We start from the raw sequence: 19,142 nt of genomic DNA, 5'->3' as shown, positions 1-19,142 counted from the left end.
CCTGGAGAACCAGGAAGAGACACGGAGGAACGCGGAGACAGTGTGATGGTGAGCTAAGGTGGATCTAGAAGTTGATTACTGGGAGCCCTCCCTGGAGAACCAGGTGGAGACATGTAGGAAGGCGGAGACAGAGGGATGGTGACCTAAGGTAGATCCAGAAGTTGATTACTGGGAGCCCTCCCTGGAGAACCAGGAAGAGACACGGAGGAACGCAGAGACAGTGTGATGGTGAGCTAAGGTGGATCTAGAAGTTGATTACTGGAAGACCTCCCTGGAGAACCAGGAGGAGACACGTAGGAAGGCAGAGACAGCGTGATGGTGACCTAAGGGGGATCCAGAAGTTGATTACTGGGAGCCCTCCCTGGAGAAACAGGACGAGACATGGAGGAAGGCAGAGACAGAGTGATGGTGAGCTAAGGTGGATCTAGAAGTTGATTACTGGGAGCCCTCCCTGGAGAACCAGGAAGAGACACGGAGGAACACGGAGACAGTGTGATGGTGAGCTAAGGTGGATCTAGAAGTTGATTACTGGGAGCCCTCCCTGGAGAAACAGGTGGAGACATGTAGGAAGGCGGAGACAGAGGGATGGTGACCTAAGGTGGATCCAGAAGTTGATTACTGGGAGCCCTCCCTGGAAAACCTGGAGGAGACACGGAGAAAGGCGGACACAGCGAGATAGTGACCAAAGATGGATCCAGAAGTTGATTACTGGGAGCCCTCCCTGGAGAAACTGGAAGAGAGGCGGAGACAGCGTGATGATAAAGTATGCAGGAAGTAGAAGTTGTTCACTGGGAGCCCTCCCTGGAGAACCTGGAGGAGACACGTAGGAAGGTGGAGACAAAGTGATGGTGACCTGTGGTGGATCTAGAAGTTGATTACTGGGAACCCTTCACTGGATAACCAGGAGGAGACACGGAGGAACGCGGAGACAGCGTGATGGTGACGTAAGATGTAACCAGAAGTTGATTACTGGGAGCCCTCCTTGGAGAAAAAGGAGGATTCACGGAGGAAGGTAGAGACAGCGTGATGGTGACCTATGGTGGATACAGAAGTTGATCACCCGGAGCCCTCCCTGTAGAATCAGGAGGAGATACGGAGGATGGCAGCAACAGTGTGATGGTGACCTATGATGGATCCAGAATTTGATTACAGGGAGCCCTCCCAGGAGAAACAGGAGGAGGCACAGGTGAAGGCGGGGACTGCATGATGGTGACCTATGGTGGATTCAGAAGCTGATCACTGGGAGCCCTTCCTGGAACCAGGAAGGCGGAGACAGCGTGATGGTGACCTATGGTGGATTTAGAAGTTGATTACTCCGAGCCATTCACTGGATAATCAGGAGGAGACACGGAGGAAGGCGGAGACAGCGTGATGGTTACCTAAGGTAGATCCGGAAGTTGATTACTGGGAGCCCTCCCTGGAGAAACAGGATGAGATTCGGAGGAAGGTGGAGACAAAGTGATGGTGACCTATGGTGGATCCAGAAGTTGATCACAGGGAGCCCTTCACTGGAGAACCAGGAGGAGACACAGTGGAACGCGGAGACAAAGTCTTGGTGACCTATGGTGGATCCAGAAGCTGATTACTGGGATCCCTTCATTAGAGAACCAGGAGGAGACATGGAGGAAGGTGGATACAATGTGATGGCGACCTAAAGTGCATCCAGAAATTGATTACTAGGAGCCCTCTTTGGAGAAACTGGAGGAGACACGGAGAAAAGGGGAGACAGCGTGATGGTGACCTATTGTGGATGCAGCAGTTGATCACTGGGAGCCCTTCACTGGAGAACCAGGAGGAGACACGGTGGAAGGCGGAGACAAAGTGATGGTGACCTATGGTGGATCCAGAAGTTGATTACTGGGAGCCCTCACTGGAGAACCAGGAGGAGACACGGAGGAAGGCGGAGACAGCTCGATGGTGACCTATGGTGAATTCAGAAGTTGATTACTGGGAGCCCTTCACTAGAGAACCAGGAGGAGACATGGAGGACGGCGGAGACAGTGTGATGGTGACCTAAGGTTGATCCAGAAGTTGATTACCGGGAGCCTTCCCAGGAGAAACAGGAGGAGACATGGAGGAAGGCAGAGACATCGTGATGGTGACCTAAGGTGGAATCAGAAGTGGATTACTGGGAGCCCTCAGTGGAGAACCAGGAGGAGACATGGAAGAAGGCACAGACAGTGTGATGGTGACCTATGATGGATCCAGAAGTTGATCACCGGGAGATCTCCCTGTAGAACCGGGAGGAGACACTTAGGAAGGTGGAGACAGCGTGATGGTGACCTAAGATGGATCCAGAAGTTGGTTACTGGAAGCCCTCCCTGGAGAACCAGGAGGAGAGATATAGGAAGGCGGAGACAGCGTGATGGTGACCTAAGGTGGATCCAGATGTTGATTACTGGGAACCCTTCACTGGATAACCAAGAGGAGACACTTGGGAAGGCGGAGACAGCATGATGGTGACCTATGGGGATCCAGAAGTTGATTACTGGGAGCCCTCACTGGAGAACCAGGAGGACACATGGAGGAAGGCCGAGGCAGCGTGATGGTGACGTAAGGTGGAACCAGGAGTAGATTATGGGGAGTCCTCCCTGGAGGCCCAGGAGGAGACACGGAGGAAGGCAAAGGCAGCATGATGGTGACCTAAAGTGGTTCCAGAAGTTGATTACTGGGAGCCCTCACTGGAGAACCAGAAGGAGACATGGAGGAAGGTGGACTCAGGGTGCCAGGAACGTAAGTTGGAACTAGAGTAGGATGAACGTGAGGTTTCACTGGAGGGTTAGGGGGAGGATACAAGGAAGAAGGAGAAATGCTGGAGACATAAGCAGGAGCCAGAAGAGGCTGATTGTGAGCATTTACTGGAAGAACAGGAAAAAAGGAGACATGAAAGAAGGCAATGTCAGCAAGACTTTGACCTAAACTGGAGCCACTTAAGAGATGGTGACCTCACTGTAGGACATGGAGGTTAGCTAACACATGGGAAAGCGGAGGCAGGATGCTTATGAGCCAGAAGTTGCTTAATGGGAACTCTTACTGGAGGACACATGGAGGAAGGCAGAGAGATCAGAAGAAGTTGATTGGAAGCACTCACTGGAGAGCAAGGTGGTTGAAAGACACAGAGGAAGGAAAAGATAGCGTGCTGTTGACCTAATTTGGCTCCAGAAGAGACTGACTAGAACCCCTCACTGGAGGAGGAAGAGGAGACATGGAGGAAGGCAGAGACAGCATGGTGATGACCTCAGCTGAAGCCTGATTATATATTGACTGGGAGTACTCACTGGAGGAAAAGGAGGATGAAGAGGAGAGTTGTAGGAAGTTGGAGATATGTGTTTCGACCTAAGCTGGAGCCAGAAAAGGTTGACTGGGAGCCCTCAATGGAGGACAAGCAGGAGTCATGGAGGAAGGCAAAGAAAGTGTGTTGGTGACCTAAGCTGGAGCCATGAGAGGCTGATTGAGAGCCCTCACTGGAGGAAAAAAAAGGAGGAAACATGGAAGAAAGCAGGGTAGCGTGGTGGTGATCTAAGCTGGAAGTAGGAGAGATTACATGAGGGCTGCCACTAGAGGACCATGAGGTAAAAGAGGAACGGTGTAAGACAGATATAGTATGCCAGGAACCTAAGATGGAATCAAAAGAGACTGACTGGGACCCTCCCTGGTTTTCTGTAATGTTCCTTTTTCCGAATTCCAACACTGGCTGGCTTCCTTTGGTGGTCTCCCCCTGAAGGACTGCTACAGGTAGGTTGACTGGAAGCCCTCCCTGGACACTTAGGAGGTTGAGGAGACATCGAAATAGGTGGAGACAGCATATCATGGAGCGTATCTGGAGCTAGAAGAAGCTGACTGTTACCTTCCCTGGAGGACCAGGAGGAGATTCTGAGAACCTAAGCTGCATCCAGAAGAGATTGATTGGGAACCCTAACTGGAGGAAACTGGTCTTGCAAGTGGGTCTCCTCCTGCAGGGACGTTCCAAAGCTAATCCAATTTACTTTCCTAGGTATCAAGTTGAAAAATGAGACGTCTTTTCCATTCCAATGACTGAACAGGGAACGTGAAGAATGACACATGGACCTTTGCTATTGCCTGAGTTCCTTTGGTGGTTTCCCCCTAAAGGACTGGCCCGTATGGACAGTGCATGGATTCTGAGCTTTCTAAAGGGATGAGAAGAAGTCGTTTTTGATTTCCTGCTGCTCCATACCAACCCAGGACATTCCTGATGGTCTACTGTCCACAGACATACCACGGTGGACACCGCGTAGCTTTTAAATTTTCAATGCAAAAGATGCGTTTTCTGTTGCCTACTACAGTACACCAATCTTGGTCTTCCCTGATGGTCTCCCCCATTAGGGACATTCCAAGGCTTATCTTTGAAGGTTTCAAAGTGCAGAAAACCCAAGGTCCTTTGCTGTTGTCTACCCATGCATTCCAGCCCTGACTTTCCTTGGTGGTGTCCTCTCCAAGGACTGGGCAGATCTTATGCTGCCTCGGTTCTGAGGCTTTTAGGCAAAGGATTATGATATGTGGTTTTCCATTGCCTCCTGCTGCTGCACTCTCACTTTGTTCTTTCTTGGTGGCTGTCAGTATGGTATAGTTGATGTAATGTTCTCATCATTGCTCTACTGTTGGATAATATCGTTCTTTTGTTATCACTGCATTGTTATTGTTCAACAATTGAGTTTTCTGTAATGTTTTCTGTAATGTTTTCTGGAGCTGGAAGAAGCTGACTTTTACCTTCCCTTGAGGACCAGGAGGAGATTCCAAGAACCCAAGCTGCAACCAGAAGAGATTGATTGGGAATCCTAACTGGAGGAAACTGGTCTTGCAAGTGGGTCTCCGCCTGCAGGGACTTTCCAAAGCTAATCCAATTTACGTTCCTAGGTATCAAGTTGAAAAATGAGACGTCTTTTCCATTCCAATGACTGAACAGGGAACGTGAAGAATGACACATGGACCTTTGCTATTGCCTTCCTCTGAATTCCAACTCTGGCTTCCTTTGGTGGTTTCCCCTGAAGGACTGGCCCGTATGGACACTGCATGGATTCTGAGCTTTCTAGTCAAGGGATGAGAAGAGGTGGTTTTTGATTTCCTGCTGCTCCATACCAACCCAGGACATTCCTGCTGGTCTACTGTCCACAAACGTGCCACGGTGGACACTGTGTAACTTTTAAGTTTTCAATGGAAAGATGAGAAAATGTGTTTTCTGTTGCCTACTACAGCACACCAATCTTGGTCTTCCCTGATGGTCTCCCCCATTAGGGACATTCCAAGGCTTATCTTTGTTGGTTTCAAAGTGCAGAAAAAACCAAGGTCCTTTGCTGTTGTCTACCCATGCATTCCAGCCCTGACCTTCCTTGGTGGTGTCCTCTCCAAGGACTGGGCAGATCTGATGCTGCCTCGGTTCTGAGGCTTTTAGGCAAAGGATTATGATATGTGGTTTTCCATTGCCTCCTGCTGCTGCACTCTCACTTTGTTCTTTCTTGGTGGCTGTCAGTATGGCATAGTTGATTTAATGTTCTCATCATTGCTCTATGTTGGATAATATCGTTATTTTGTTATTCCTGTATTGTTTTTGTTCAACCATTGTGTTTTCTGTAATATTCCTTGTTTTAAGTGAATTGCCTTGTGCCTCTGTTTGGCAGTATATTCATATAATATATAAATATATAAAATTAAACTATAGTGTTGCTTGGTGGTCTTCCCTTGCAGGGACTCCAAAGCTAATCCGGTTTAATTTCCAAAGTTTCAAGGTGAAGAATGACACAAGGTCCTTTCTACTCCAATGACCGGACAGGGAATGAGAAGAATGACAGAAGGTGCCCTTCCATTGCCTGCCTCTGAATTCCAACTCTGGCTTCCTTTGGTGGTCTCCCCTTGAAGGACTGCTACAGGTAGGTTAACGGGAAGCCCTCCCTGGACACTTAGGAGGTTGAGGAGACATCGAAATAGGTGGAGACAGCATACAACGGAGCGTATCTGGAGCTAGAAGAAGCTGACTGTTACCTTCCCTGGAGGACGAGGAGGAGATTCCGGGAACATAAGCTCCATCCAGAAGAGATTGACTGGGAACCCTAACTGGAGGACACTGCGTAGCTTTTAGGTTTTCAATGTAAAAGATGAGAAGATGCGTTTTCTGTTGCCTACTACAGCACACCAATCTTGGTCTTCCCTGATGGTCTCCCCCATTAGGGACATTCCAAGGCTTATCTTTGAAGGTTTCAAAGTGCAGAAAACCCAAGGTCCTTTGCTGTTGTCTACCCATGCATTCCAGCCCTGACCTTCCTTGGTGGTGTCCTCTCCAAGGACTGGGCAGATCTTATGCTGCCTCGGTTCTGAGGCTTTTAGGCAAAGGATTATGATATGTGGTTTTCCATTGCCTCCTGCTGCTGCACTCTCACTTTGTTCTTTCTTGGTGGCTGTCAATATGGTATAGTTGATGTAATGTTCTCATCATTGCTCTACTGTTGGATAATATCGTTCTTTTGTTATCACTGCATTGTTATTGTTCAACAATTGAGTTTTCTGTAATGTTTTCTGTAATGTTTTCTGGAGCTGGAAGAAGCTGACTTTTACCTTCCCTTGAGGACCAGGAGGAGATTCCAAGAACCCAAGCTGCAACCAGAAGAGATTGATTGGGAATCCTAACTGGAGGAAACTGGTCTTGCAAGTGGGTCTCCGCCTGCAGGGACTTTCCAAAGCTAATCCAATTTACTTTCCTAGGTATCAAGTTGAAAAATGAGACGTCTTTTCCATTCCAATGACTGAACAGGGAACGTGAAGAATGACACATGGACCTTTGCTATTGCCTTCCTCTGAATTCCAACTCTGGCTTCCTTTGGTGGTCTCCCCTGAAGGATTGGCCCGTATGGACACTGCATGGATTCTGAGCTTTCTAAAGGGATGAGAAGAGGTCGTTTTTGATTTCCTGCTGCTCCATACCAACCCAGGACATTCCTGATGGTCTACTGTCCACAGACTTGCCACGGTGGACACTGCGTAGCTTTTAAATTTTCAATGCAAAAGATGAGAAGATGCGTTTTCTGTTGCCTACTACAGCACACCAATCTTGGTCTTCCCTGATGGTCTCCCCCATTAGGGACATTCCAAGGCTTATCTTTGATGGTTTCAAAGTGCAGAAAAACCCAAGGTCCTTTGCTGTTGTCTACCCATGCATTCCAGCCCTGACTTTCCTTGGTGGTGTCCTCTCCAAGGACTGGGCAGATCTTATGCTGCCTCGGTTCTGAGGCTTTTAGGCAAAGGATTATAATATGTGGTTTTCCATTGGCTCTTGCTGCTGCACCCTCACTTTGTTCTTTCTTGGTGGCTGTCAGTATGGTATAGTTGATGTAATGTTCTCATCATTGCTCTACTGTTGGATAATATTGTTCTTTTGTTATCACTGCATTGTTATTGTTCAACAATTGAGTTTTCTGTAATGTTTTCTGGAGCTGGAAGAAGCTGACTTTTACCTTCCCTTGAGGACCAGGAGGAGATTCCAAGAACCCAAGCTGCAACCAGAAGAGATTGATTGGGAATCCTAACTGGAGGAAACTGGTCTTGCAAGTGGGTCTCCGCCTGCAGGGACTTTCCAAAGCTAATCCAATTTACTTTCCTAGGTATCAAGTTGAAAAATGAGACGTCTTTTCCATTCCAATGACTGAACAGGGAACGTGAAGAATGACACATGGACCTTTGCTATTGCCTTCCTCTGAATTCCAACTTTGGCTTCCTTTGGTGGTTTCCCCTGAAGGATTGGCCCGTATGGACACTGCATGGATCCTGAGCTTTCTAGTCAAGGGATGAGAAGAGGTCGTTTTTGATTTCCTGCTGCTCCATACCAACCCAGGACATTCCTGCTGGTCTACTGTCCACAAACGTGCCACGGTGGACACTGTGTAACTTTTAAGTTTTCAATGGAAAGATGAGAAGATGTGTTTTCTGTTGCCTACTACAGCACACCAATCTTGGTCTTCCCTGATGGTCTCCCCCACTAGGGACATTCCAAGGCTTATCTTTGTAGGTTTCAGAGTGCAGAAAAACCCAAGGTCCTTTGCTGTTGTCTACCCATGCATTCCAGCCCTGACCTTCCTTGGTGGTGTCCTCTCCAAGGACTTGCCAGGTCTGATGCTGCCTCGGTTCTGAGGCTTTTAGGCAAAGGATTATGATATGTGGTTTTCCATTGGCTCCTGCTGCTGCACTCTCACTTTGTTCTTTCTTGGTGGCTGTCAGTATGGCATAGTTGATGTAATGTTCTCATCATTGCTCTATTGTTGGATAATATCGTTCTTTTGTTATTACTGCAATGTTATTGTTCAACCATTGAGTTTTCTGTAATATTCCTTGTTTTAAGTGAATTGCCTTGTGCCTCTGTTTGGCAGTATATTCATATAATATATAAATATATAAAATTAAACTATAGTGTTGCTTGGTGGTCTTCCCTTGCAGGGACTCCAAAGCTAATCCGGTTTAATTTCCAAAGTTTCAAGGTGAAGAATGACACAAGGTCCTTTCTACTCCAATGACCGGACAGGGAATGAGAAGAATGACAGAAGGTGCCCTTCCATTGCCTTCCTCTGAATTCCAACTCTGGCTTCCTTTGGTGGTCTCCCCTGAAGGATTGGCCCGTATGGACACTGCATGGATTCTGAGCTTTCTAAAGGGATGAGAAGAAGTCGTTTTTGATTTCCTGCTGCTCCATACCAACCCAGGACATTCCTGATGGTCTACTGTCCACAGACTTGCCACGGTGGACACTGCGTAGCTTTTAAATTTTCAATGCAAAAGATGAGAAGATGCGTTTTCTGTTGCCTACTACAGCACACCAATCTTGGTCTTCCCTGATGGTCTCCCCCATTAGGGACATTCCAAGGCTTATCTTTGATGGTTTCAAAGTGCAGAAAAACCCAAGATCCTTTGCTGTTGTCTACCCATGCATTCCAGCCCTGACCTTCCTTGGTGGTGTCCTCTCCAAGGACTGGGCAGATCTTAGGCTGCCTCGGTTCTGAGGCTTTTAGGCAAAGGATTATGATATGTGGTTTTCCATTGGCTCCTGCTGCTGCACTCTCACTTTGTTCTTTCTTGGTGGCTGTCAGTATGGCATAGTTGATGTAATGTTCTCATCATTGCTCTATTGTTGGATAATATCGTTCTTTTGTTATTACTGCAATGTTATTGTTCAACCATTGAGTTTTCTGTAATATTCCTTGTTTTAAGTGAATTGCCTTGTGCCTCTGTTTGGCAGTATATTCATATAATATATAAATATATAAAATTAAACTATAGTGTTGCTTGGTGGTCTTCCCTTGCAGGGACTCCAAAGCTAATCCGGTTTAATTTCCAAAGTTTCAAGGTGAAGAATGACACAAGGTCCTTTCTACTCCAATGACCGGACAGGGAATGAGAAGAATGACAGAAGGTGCCCTTCCATTGCCTTCCTCTGAATTCCAACTCTGGCTTCCTTTGGTGGTCTCCCCTGAAGGATTGGCCCGTATGGACACTGCATGGATTCTGAGCTTTCTAAAGGGATGAGAAGAAGTCGTTTTTGATTTCCTGCTGCTCCATACCAACCCAGGACATTCCTGATGGTCTACTGTCCACAGACTTGCCACGGTGGACACTGCGTAGCTTTTAAATTTTCAATGCAAAAGATGAGAAGATGCATTTTCTGTTGCCTACTACAGCACACCAATCTTGGTCTTCCCTGATGGTCTCCCCCATTAGGGACATTCCAAGGCTTATCTTTGATGGTTTCAAAGTGCAGAAAAACCCAAGATCCTTTGCTGTTGTCTACCCATGCATTCCAGCCCTGACCTTCCTTGGTGGTGTCCTCTCCAAGGACTGGGCAGATCTTAGGCTGCCTCGGTTCTGAGGCTTTTAGGCAAAGGATTATGATATGTGGTTTTCCATTGGCTCCTGCTGCTGCACTCTCACTTTGTTCTTTCTTGGTGGCTGTCAGTATGGCATAGTTGATGTAATGTTCTCATCATTGCTCTATTGTTGGATAATATCGTTCTTTTGTTATTACTGCAATGTTATTGTTCAACCATTGAGTTTTCTGTAATATTCCTTGTTTTAAGTGAATTGCCTTGGGCCTCTGTTTGGCAGTATATTCATATAATATATAAATATATAAAATTAAACTATAGTGTTGCTTGGTGGTCTTCCCTTGCAGGGACTCCAAAGCTAATCCGGTTTAATTTCCAAAGTTTCAAGGTGAAGAATGACACAAGGTCCTTTCTACTCCAATGACCGGACAGGGAATGAGAAGAATGACAGAAGGTGCCCTTCCATTGCCTTCCTCTGAATTCCAACTCTGGCTTCCTTTGGTGGTCTCCCCTGAAGGATTGGCCCGTATGGACACTGCATGGATTCTGAGCTTTTTAAAGGGATGAGAAGAAGTCGTTTTTGATTTCCTGCTGCTCCATACCAACCCAGGACATTCCTGATGGTCTACTGTCCACAGACTTGCCACGGTGGACACTGCGTAGCTTTTAAATTTTCAATGCAAAAGATGAGAAGATGCGTTTTCTGTTGCCTACTACAGCACACCAATCTTGGTCTTCCCTGATGGTCTCCCCCATTAGGGACATTCCAAGGCTTATCTTTGATGGTTTCAAAGTGCAGAAAAACCCAAGATCCTTTGCTGTTGTCTACCCATGCATTCCAGCCCTGACCTTCCTTGGTGGTGTCCTCTCCAAGGACTGGGCAGATCTTAGGCTGCCTCGGTTCTGAGGCTTTTAGGCAAAGGATTATGATATGTGGTTTTCCATTGGCTCCTGCTGCTGCACTCTCACTTTGTTCTTACTTGGTGGCTGTCAGTATGGCATAGTTGATTTAATGTTCTCATCATTGCTCTATTGTTGGATAATATCGTTCTTTTGTTATTACCTCATTGTTATTGTTCAACCATTGAGTTTTCTGCAATATTCCTTGTTTTAAGTGAAATGCCTTGAGCCTCTGTTTGGCAATATATACATATATAATAAATAAATATATAAAATTATAGTGTTGCTTGGTGGTCTTCCCTTGCAGGGAATCCAAAGCTAATCCGGTTTAATTTCCTAAGTTTCAAGGTGAAGAATGACACAAGGTCCTTTCTACTCCAATGACCGGACAGGGAATGAGAAGAATGACAGAAGGTGCCCTTCCATTGCCTGCCTCTGAATTCCAACTCTGGCTTCCTTTGGTGGTCTCCCCTTGAAGGACTGCTACAGGTAGGTTAACGGGAAGCCCTCCCTGGACACTTAGGAGGTTGAGGAGACATCGAAATAGGTGGAGACAGCATACAACGGAGCGTATCTGGAGCTAGAAGAAGCTGACTGTTACCTTCCCTGGAGGACGAGGAGATTCCGGGAACATAAGCTCCATCCAGAAGAGATTGACTGGGAACCCTAACTGGAGGACACTGCGTAGCTTTTAGGTTTTCAATGTAAAAGATGAGAAGATGCGTTTTCTGTTGCCTACTACAGCACACCAATCTTGGTCTTCCCTGATGGTCTCCCCCATTAGGGACATTCCAAGGCTTATCTTTGAAGGTTTCAAAGTGCAGAAAACCCAAGGTCCTTTGCTGTTGTCTACCCATGCATTCCAGCCCTGACCTTCCTTGGTGGTGTCCTCTCCAAGGACTGGGCAGATCTTATGCTGCCTCGGTTCTGAGGCTTTTAGGCAAAGGATTATAATATGTGGTTTTCCATTGGCTCTTGCTGCTGCACCCTCACTTTGTTCTTTCTTGGTGGCTGTCAGTATGGTATAGTTGATGTAATGTTCTCATCATTGCTCTACTGTTGGATAATATTGTTCTTTTGTTATCACTGCATTGTTATTGTTCAACAATTGAGTTTTCTGTAATGTTTTCTGTAATGTTTTCTGGAGCTGGAAGAAGCTGACTTTTACCTTCCCTTGAGGACCAGGAGGAGATTCCAAGAACCCAAGCTGCAACCAGAAGAGATTGATTGGGAATCCTAACTGGAGGAAACTGGTCTTGCAAGTGGGTCTCCGCCTGCAGGGACTTTCCAAAGCTAATCCAATTTACTTTCCTAGGTATCAAGTTGAAAAATGAGACGTCTTTTCCATTCCAATGACTGAACAGGGAACGTGAAGAATGACACATGGACCTTTGCTATTGCCTTCCTCTGAATTCCAACTCTGGCTTCCTTTGGTGGTCTCCCCTGAAGGATTGGCCCGTATGGACACTGCATGGATTCTGAGCTTTCTAAAGGGATGAGAAGAGGTCGTTTTTGATTTCCTGCTGCTCCATACCAACCCAGGACATTCCTGATGGTCTACTGTCCACAGACTTGCCACGGTGGACACTGCGTAGCTTTTAAATTTTCAATGCAAAAGATGAGAAGATGCGTTTTCTGTTGCCTACTACAGCACACCAATCTTGGTCTTCCCTGATGGTCTCCCCCATTAGGGACATTCCAAGGCTTATCTTTGAAGGTTTCAAAGTGCAGAAAACCCAAGGTCCTTTGCTGTTGTCTACCCATGCATTCCAGCCCTGACTTTCCTTGGTGGTGTCCTCTCCAAGGACTGGGCAGATCTTATGCTGCCTCGGTTCTGAGGCTTTTAGGCAAAGGATTATAATATGTGGTTTTCCATTGGCTCTTGCTGCTGCACCCTCACTTTGTTCTTTCTTGGTGGCTGTCAGTATGGTATAGTTGATGTAATGTTCTCATCATTGCTCTACTGTTGGATAATATTGTTCTTTTGTTATCACTGCATTGTTATTGTTCAACAATTGAGTTTTCTGTAATGTTTTCTGGAGCTGGAAGAAGCTGACTTTTACCTTCCCTTGAGGACCAGGAGGAGATTCCAAGAACCCAAGCTGCAACCAGAAGAGATTGACTGGGAACCCTAACTGGAGGACACTGCGTAGCTTTTAGGTTTTCAATGTAAAAGATGAGAAGATGCGTTTTCTGTTGCCTACTACAGCACACCAATCTTGGTCTTCCTTGATGGTCTCCCCCATTAGGGACATTCCAAGGCTTATCTTTGATGGTTTCAAAGTGCAGAAAAACCCAAGATCCTTTGCTGTTGTCTACCCATGCATTCCAGCCCTGACCTTCCTTCGTGGTGTCCTCTCCAAGGACTGGGCAGATCTTAGGCTGCCTCGGTTCTGAGGCTTTTAGGCAAAGGATTATGATATGTGGTTTTCCATTGGCTCCTGCTGCTGCACTCTCACTTTGTTCTTTCTTGGAGGCTGTCAGTATGGCATAGTTGATGTAATGTTCTCATCATTGCTCTATTGTTGGATAATATCGTTCTGTTGTTATTACTGCAATGTTATTGTTCAACCATTGAGTTTTCTGTAATATTCCTTGTTTTAAGTGAATTGCCTTGTGCCTCTTTTTGGCAGTATATTCATATAATATATAAATATATAAAATTAAACTATAGTGTTGCTTGGTGGTCTTCCCTTGCAGGGACTCCAAAGCTAATCCGGTTTAATTTCCTAAGTTTCAAGGTGAAGAATGACACAAGGTCCTTTCTACTCCAATGACCGGACAGGGAATGAGAAGAATGACAGAAGGTGCCCTTCCATTGCCTGCCTCTGAATTTCCTGCTGCTCCACACCAACCCTGGACATTCCTAATGGTCTACTGTCCACAGACTTGCCATGGTGGACACTGCGTAGCTTTTAAGTTTTCAATGTAATATATATATAATAGGGTATAGTTCCTGACAGAGTGGTTTCTCAGTGGAACAGGCTTCCTCGGGAAGTGGTGGATTCTCCATCTTTGGAGATTTTGAAACAGAGGCTAGATAGCCATCTGATGGAGAGGCAAATTCTGTGAAGGCAAAGGGCTGGCAGGTGACAGTGGATGAGTGATAGAGCTGGGAGTGTCCTGCATAGTGCAGGGGGTTGGACTAGATGACCCATGAGGTACCTTCCAACTCTGTTATTCTATGATTCAATGAATGGACAGGAGTGATGCCGCTTGGGTTCTGAGGTTTCTAGGCAAAGTATGAATAGAGGCAGTCTTCCTTTTCCTGCTCCTTGGTGGTTTCCCCCTGCAGGGAGTTTCCAGGGCTCACAATGTTTAACTTCCTAGGGTTCAGCATCAAAAATTACTGAAGCCCTTTGCCATTGCCTGGTTCTACATTCCAACCCTGAACATTCTTGGTGATCTACTTTCCATCGACTTTCTAGGGCTGATACTGCATAGCTTCTGCAATTTCAAGGTGATAGATGATAAGAGTGTTCCTTGGTGGCGTCCCTTTCAAGGACCAGTCAGGGCGGAACCTGTTTAGCTTCTGAATATTCCTGCAGAGCGGAAGACCCAACAAACAAGGAAGGTGCCAAGAAAATAAGATGAGATGCTGGAGAAATTATGGAGAGGAGACATGGAGGAAGGCAGACCACTTGGTGGTGACCTAATCTGGAGGCAGTAGATGGTTACTGACAGCCCTCAATGAAGGAGGAGGAGACATGGAGGAAGGCAGAGACAGCATGCCAGGACTGGAACCAGAAGAGTTTGACTGGAAGTCCTCACTGGTGCACGAGGAGGGGAGACATCCATGAAGGCAGAGACAGTGTTCAAGGAACCTAAGCTAGAGCCAGAAGAGGCTGTCTGGGAATCCTCACTGGAACATGAGGAAGAGGAGGGCTTAGACAATGACCTCCCCTCTGCCTATCTTGCGTCCTCTGAAAGGGGGAGCCAAACCCAATCTTTGGGATCTTGCTAGGGGGAGCTCTTAGGAGAGACCCCACACTAACCCTGAGTTTTCTTGGTTGTGTCCATCCAGGGACTGGCCAGGGCTGACACTGCAGGTGTTCTGAGGTTTCAACGCCATTGACGAACAGGGGTCGTTTCCCATTACCTGCTGCTGCATACCAGCACTGGCTGTCCTGTTTTGGTCCCCCCTCCAAGGACTGAGCAGGGATAACCCTGCTTAGCTTCTGAGATTTCACGGTGAGAGACAAATAGATATGATTTGCTATTGTGTAGTGACCGTGGCCTTCCTTGTTTTTTTTTCCTCCCCCCCCCACCCCCGAAATGACCAGGGCCATCCTGGGTTTTAAAAGGTCATTTTTTTTTTATTTTGAAGGGCTTTAAAAATCTAATTTTATCATGTATTTTTCGAATTGTTATCTGCTTTGTGTTCTCTTGTAAGGGTTGGATGATATGATTGTGTGTTAGGGTGCTTTTATGTATTAGGGGTTTTATGGAGTTTTATATGCTGTTACACTTAGGGGAGTGGCAGTCCAAATAAATAAGTCCAAATAAATAATAATAATAGTAGTAGTAGTAGTAGTAGCAGCAGTAGTAGTATAATTGGATACAATTTTTGTAAGTAATCCAGAATTCTTCAGCAACATGTTCTTTTGTGCAGGGATGCCGTCGCACAGCTGCTATTGGCTGGTTTCGAAAGCACAGTCACAAGTCCCAGATGTGAGGGCAGATTCTCTCCCTCGTGGTCTGTTTCCTCCTTCATCTGCAGGGATCCAGCCTGGTCATTGTGGAGGTCAGAGGCTGTCCCCCAACGTCACCTGGGCAACGCCTTTGAGCCTGTTTGCCCCTTTTTCCTATTGTAAGTATAACATGTGATTTTGGTTGTAATAATTTTATTAAACTGTTTAGGATTTAGGCCTAGTTTGTCAAAGGTCACTGAACATGAGCACTTAGCGTAGTTGCAAAATCCCTACCCCTCGATCAGTCTGGCCTGCAGCCAAAGAGAGAACGCTCAGATCTTAACTAATGGAAAACTGGTAATTCTTTTGCAGTATTTGGTGGTCCTAACAGCCGGGGGAGGTCACAGCTCGGAATTTTCCCTTCCCCCCTTTTAAACTAAGTTGTCATCCAGGTTATATTTAAGGCTCTTTCTTCCCTTGGTCAGTCTGGCCTGCAACAAGAGAAAGAAGGGCCGGAGCGTAACTGAGGGAAAATTGCTAATTCTTTTGCAGGTCCGGGGCAGGGAACGAACTCAAGAGCAGCAGCAGCAGCAGCAAGAAGAAGCAGATAAGAAGCAACACCTTTTCATTCTATAAGTTAAAGTTTGGACTTTCTCTTTTCTTGTGTTACTGGGCATTCTTTCCCAGGACTAGCTCTGTTCTGCGGGCCCTTTTGGGAAGGACACTGACAATTTCTGTAAATGTAGCTATGTTCATAGCCATGGTTATTTAATTCTACAATGGTAAATTTCTGGGGTTTATGATAAATACTAGCAGAAAAGCTCGTTGCACAAAAAATACAATGGGCTCGAGGCTCCCCCCCCCCAACCCGGACAGCTCTGCTGAGGCCAGGTGAGTCCATGGCAGTGCTGTTTGGGGCGGGGATGAGCTCTCAGGGGCTCCCAGCCTCCTTCCCTCCCACCAGGCAGCCCCGCTGAGGCTGGCAGGTCTGGGGCAGGGACAACCTTACCTGCTGCCACCTCTGCATGCAGCTGGAAGACAGAGAGTGAGGCAGTCAGGGATGGGAACCTGCCAGTTTCCCCAAGGGATCCGATCTCTGTATCCTGGAGAGCCATTGCCCTCCCAGGAGATCTCCAGACCCCACCCAGAGTTTGGCAGACCTGGTCTTTTATGTTATTTACTCATCTGTTCTGTCTTTATGCTGCACTTCTCCCTTGGAGTTCAAAGCAGGACGCTGGTCTTCATGCAGTACAAAAATCATGATGCTGACCGACCTTTTGACTTCACAGGAAACTCTTCTGATAACTCACAAGTGCAGGCGGCCGGATCCTGCAGATACGTCCCACTCGCAGTGGTGCTTTCCTTCAGTGCAAGAGCTGGGAAATCTGGTCACTAGTGGAAGGGAATCAAACCTGGCAAATCCTGTACATTTCATGAGCCTGCCACAATTTGGCTCTTTTGTCTGTTTTCATTCCACTCCTTCCTTTTGGTCCCCAGGATCGTGCCAGGTTCCTCTTGTCGGCAGAGTTTAAATAGGCAGCGGGGTGGAACACCAGCTGCTTAAAGAATAAATAGCTAGTTAGCTTATTCTAACTAACATGAAGAGTTAGCCTGGTGTGGTGGGTTAAGAGCAGAGAATGGAGAAGGAGGACGGTGTTGCCAGGCTGTCTGTCTCCCAGTTATGTTGTGGCTCTAAATTCCTACCCTTTTGGGGGGTACAGCTGCCCCGGCCAAACTGATCCAAGCCACTCTAACCACACAGCTAGATTACTGCATTGCCCTTGACATAGAGCAGCCGTTGAAGGTGATTTGGAAACTACGGGTTGTTCAGAAAGCAGTGGCGAGTTTTTAGAAATGCACCAGTCTGATCAGTCATCATGAGACAATACTGGATCAGCTGTACTGACTATCGGTTTTGTTTCTGGGTCCAATATCCCATGTTACTTTTGACCTCCTTGGGAGGTGGTGGATTCTCCTTTGGAAGATTTTAAGCAGAGGCTAGATAGTCATTCTCACAGAAATGCTGATTTTATGAACTTAGGCAGACAGTGAGTGGGTGGGCAGGAAGGGATGTGCCAGGGTTTGTCTCTTGTGGCCCTTTCTTGCTTGCCCAGGGAAATACCAATTGCCCCTTTGGGTCAGGAAAGCAAATTTCCTCCAGGCCAGGCTGGCAAGGATTCAGGGGTTTTTTTTGGGGGGGGCATCACCTGGGCATGGAATTGGGGTCACTGTAGTTGTGAATTTCCTGCATTCTGCAGAGGATTGGATTAGATGACCCTCAAGGTCCCTTCCAACTCTGTGATTCTATTAATTTAAAGTGGGAGCTGTAACTGTCCCACCCACTCACCATGGGGGCTGTTTTTCATTCCAGGGCTTGTTGATCCGGAGCACGACCCAGAACTATCCGTATCCAAGACAGCATCCATCTCCTTCCTGCAAATGCAGCAGCCGTAGAGTAACGCAGCCACCTGTGGCCTCTAGCAAGCGCTGGGGAAGGCGTTTTGCAATGTCTCCAGCTTGGAGAAAGAGAAGCCGCTCTTTGAGGACGGCCCCTTCAGGAGAAAGAGAGGCCTGGAAGTTTTTGACAAGGTATATTTATAAACTGGTCATATGGAAATGTTTTGTGTGACTCATGTCCTACTCTGTCCCCCACTTTTCCTAAGAACAGCTTCCCTTTGGTGAAGTCCCTGTGGGTGTCTTTTATACTTGCCCCTGTCTGCAAATCACAGAATCATAGAATTCTAGAGTTGGAAGGGGCCATACAGGCCATCTAGTCCAACCCCCTGCTCAACGCAGAATCAGACCTAAGCATCCAAGAAAAGTGTGTCTCCAACCTTTGCTTGAAGACTGCCAGTGAGGGGGAGCTCACCACCTCCTTAGGCAGCCAATTCCACTGCTGAACTACTCTGATGTGAAATTTTTTTTCCTGATATCTAGCCTATATCATTGTACTTGAAGTTTAAACCCATTACTGCGTGTCCTCTCCTCTGCAGCCAATGGGAGCAGCATCCTGCCCTCCTCCAAATGACAACCTTTCAAATACTTAAAGAGGGCTATCATGTCCCCTCTCAACCTCCTTTTCTCCAGGCTGAAGAAAAGCTGCAGGCGGAGAAGGGAGCCATATGCAGACCCACTCACCATACCAGTCGCCCCCAAGATTCTGTGCAGCCGGCTCCTGCTAGCCAGAGACGCCCTTGCAATATTTCCCCAGGCATCACCCAAATCTGAATCCATGGGCATTCGGGTATCGCATTATTGTAAAAGATTATTGTAAAAGATTCTTTTCCTGGATTTCCCAGTAGAAATTACAAGACTGCTGGTGGAAGAGTTTAAATATACAAGAGGGAATGAAGCATCAATCTGGTTAAACGAATAAAATAGTTCTATTTAGGAGAGAAACAACCTTTGTATAGAAAGGGGAGAGGAGATCCAACTCTATGATTCTGTGAGAAAGTCCCAACTGTTTTTCCTGTCCTTCAGTCTGTTCTGGAGACAAGCAAGGAGAAAATGTGCTCAAAGGAGGAGGAAGTTTCTGGACAGCCAATCAGCATATAGGAGGAGACTATTTGAAAAATATCAGGATTCATATATGCTAAATACACACCTCCTTTGATGCCCCCTGCAGGACACGGTATTCTGCTCAATGATGCACACTGCAGAGCTTGTATATTGTAACAAATGGGACATCCCACAACAATTGGCTCCCTGTACTGTTTCTGATTCTTTTTCTGGGCTCAACCAAGCCTCATCTAGGGTTGCCAGCTCCGGCCTGAGAAATTCCTGGAGATTTGGG

At 46.7% G+C, this 19,142-nt stretch overlaps 1 long non-coding RNA gene across 1 annotated transcript in view; it reads left to right on the top strand.

Moving 5' to 3' along the window:
* LOC143844354 (uncharacterized) overlaps window positions 1-19,142 on the top strand; it is a 40,306-nt gene that overhangs the window by 17,805 nt on the left and 3,359 nt on the right. Inside the window, exons 7-9 of the long non-coding RNA XR_013233959.1 lie at window positions 5,704-14,909; window positions 15,331-15,528; window positions 15,902-17,938. This is a non-coding gene — a long non-coding RNA (uncharacterized LOC143844354). The remainder of the gene's footprint in view (window positions 1-5,703; window positions 14,910-15,330; window positions 15,529-15,901; window positions 17,939-19,142) is intronic.

Source organism: Paroedura picta, chromosome 9, assembly GCF_049243985.1.
Source record: "Paroedura picta isolate Pp20150507F chromosome 9, Ppicta_v3.0, whole genome shotgun sequence".
In the NCBI taxonomy this organism is placed as follows: Eukaryota; Metazoa; Chordata; class Lepidosauria; order Squamata; family Gekkonidae; genus Paroedura; species Paroedura picta.
The sequence above is the reverse complement of the archived record's forward strand: the minus strand, read 5'-3'. Positions and strand labels throughout refer to the sequence as shown.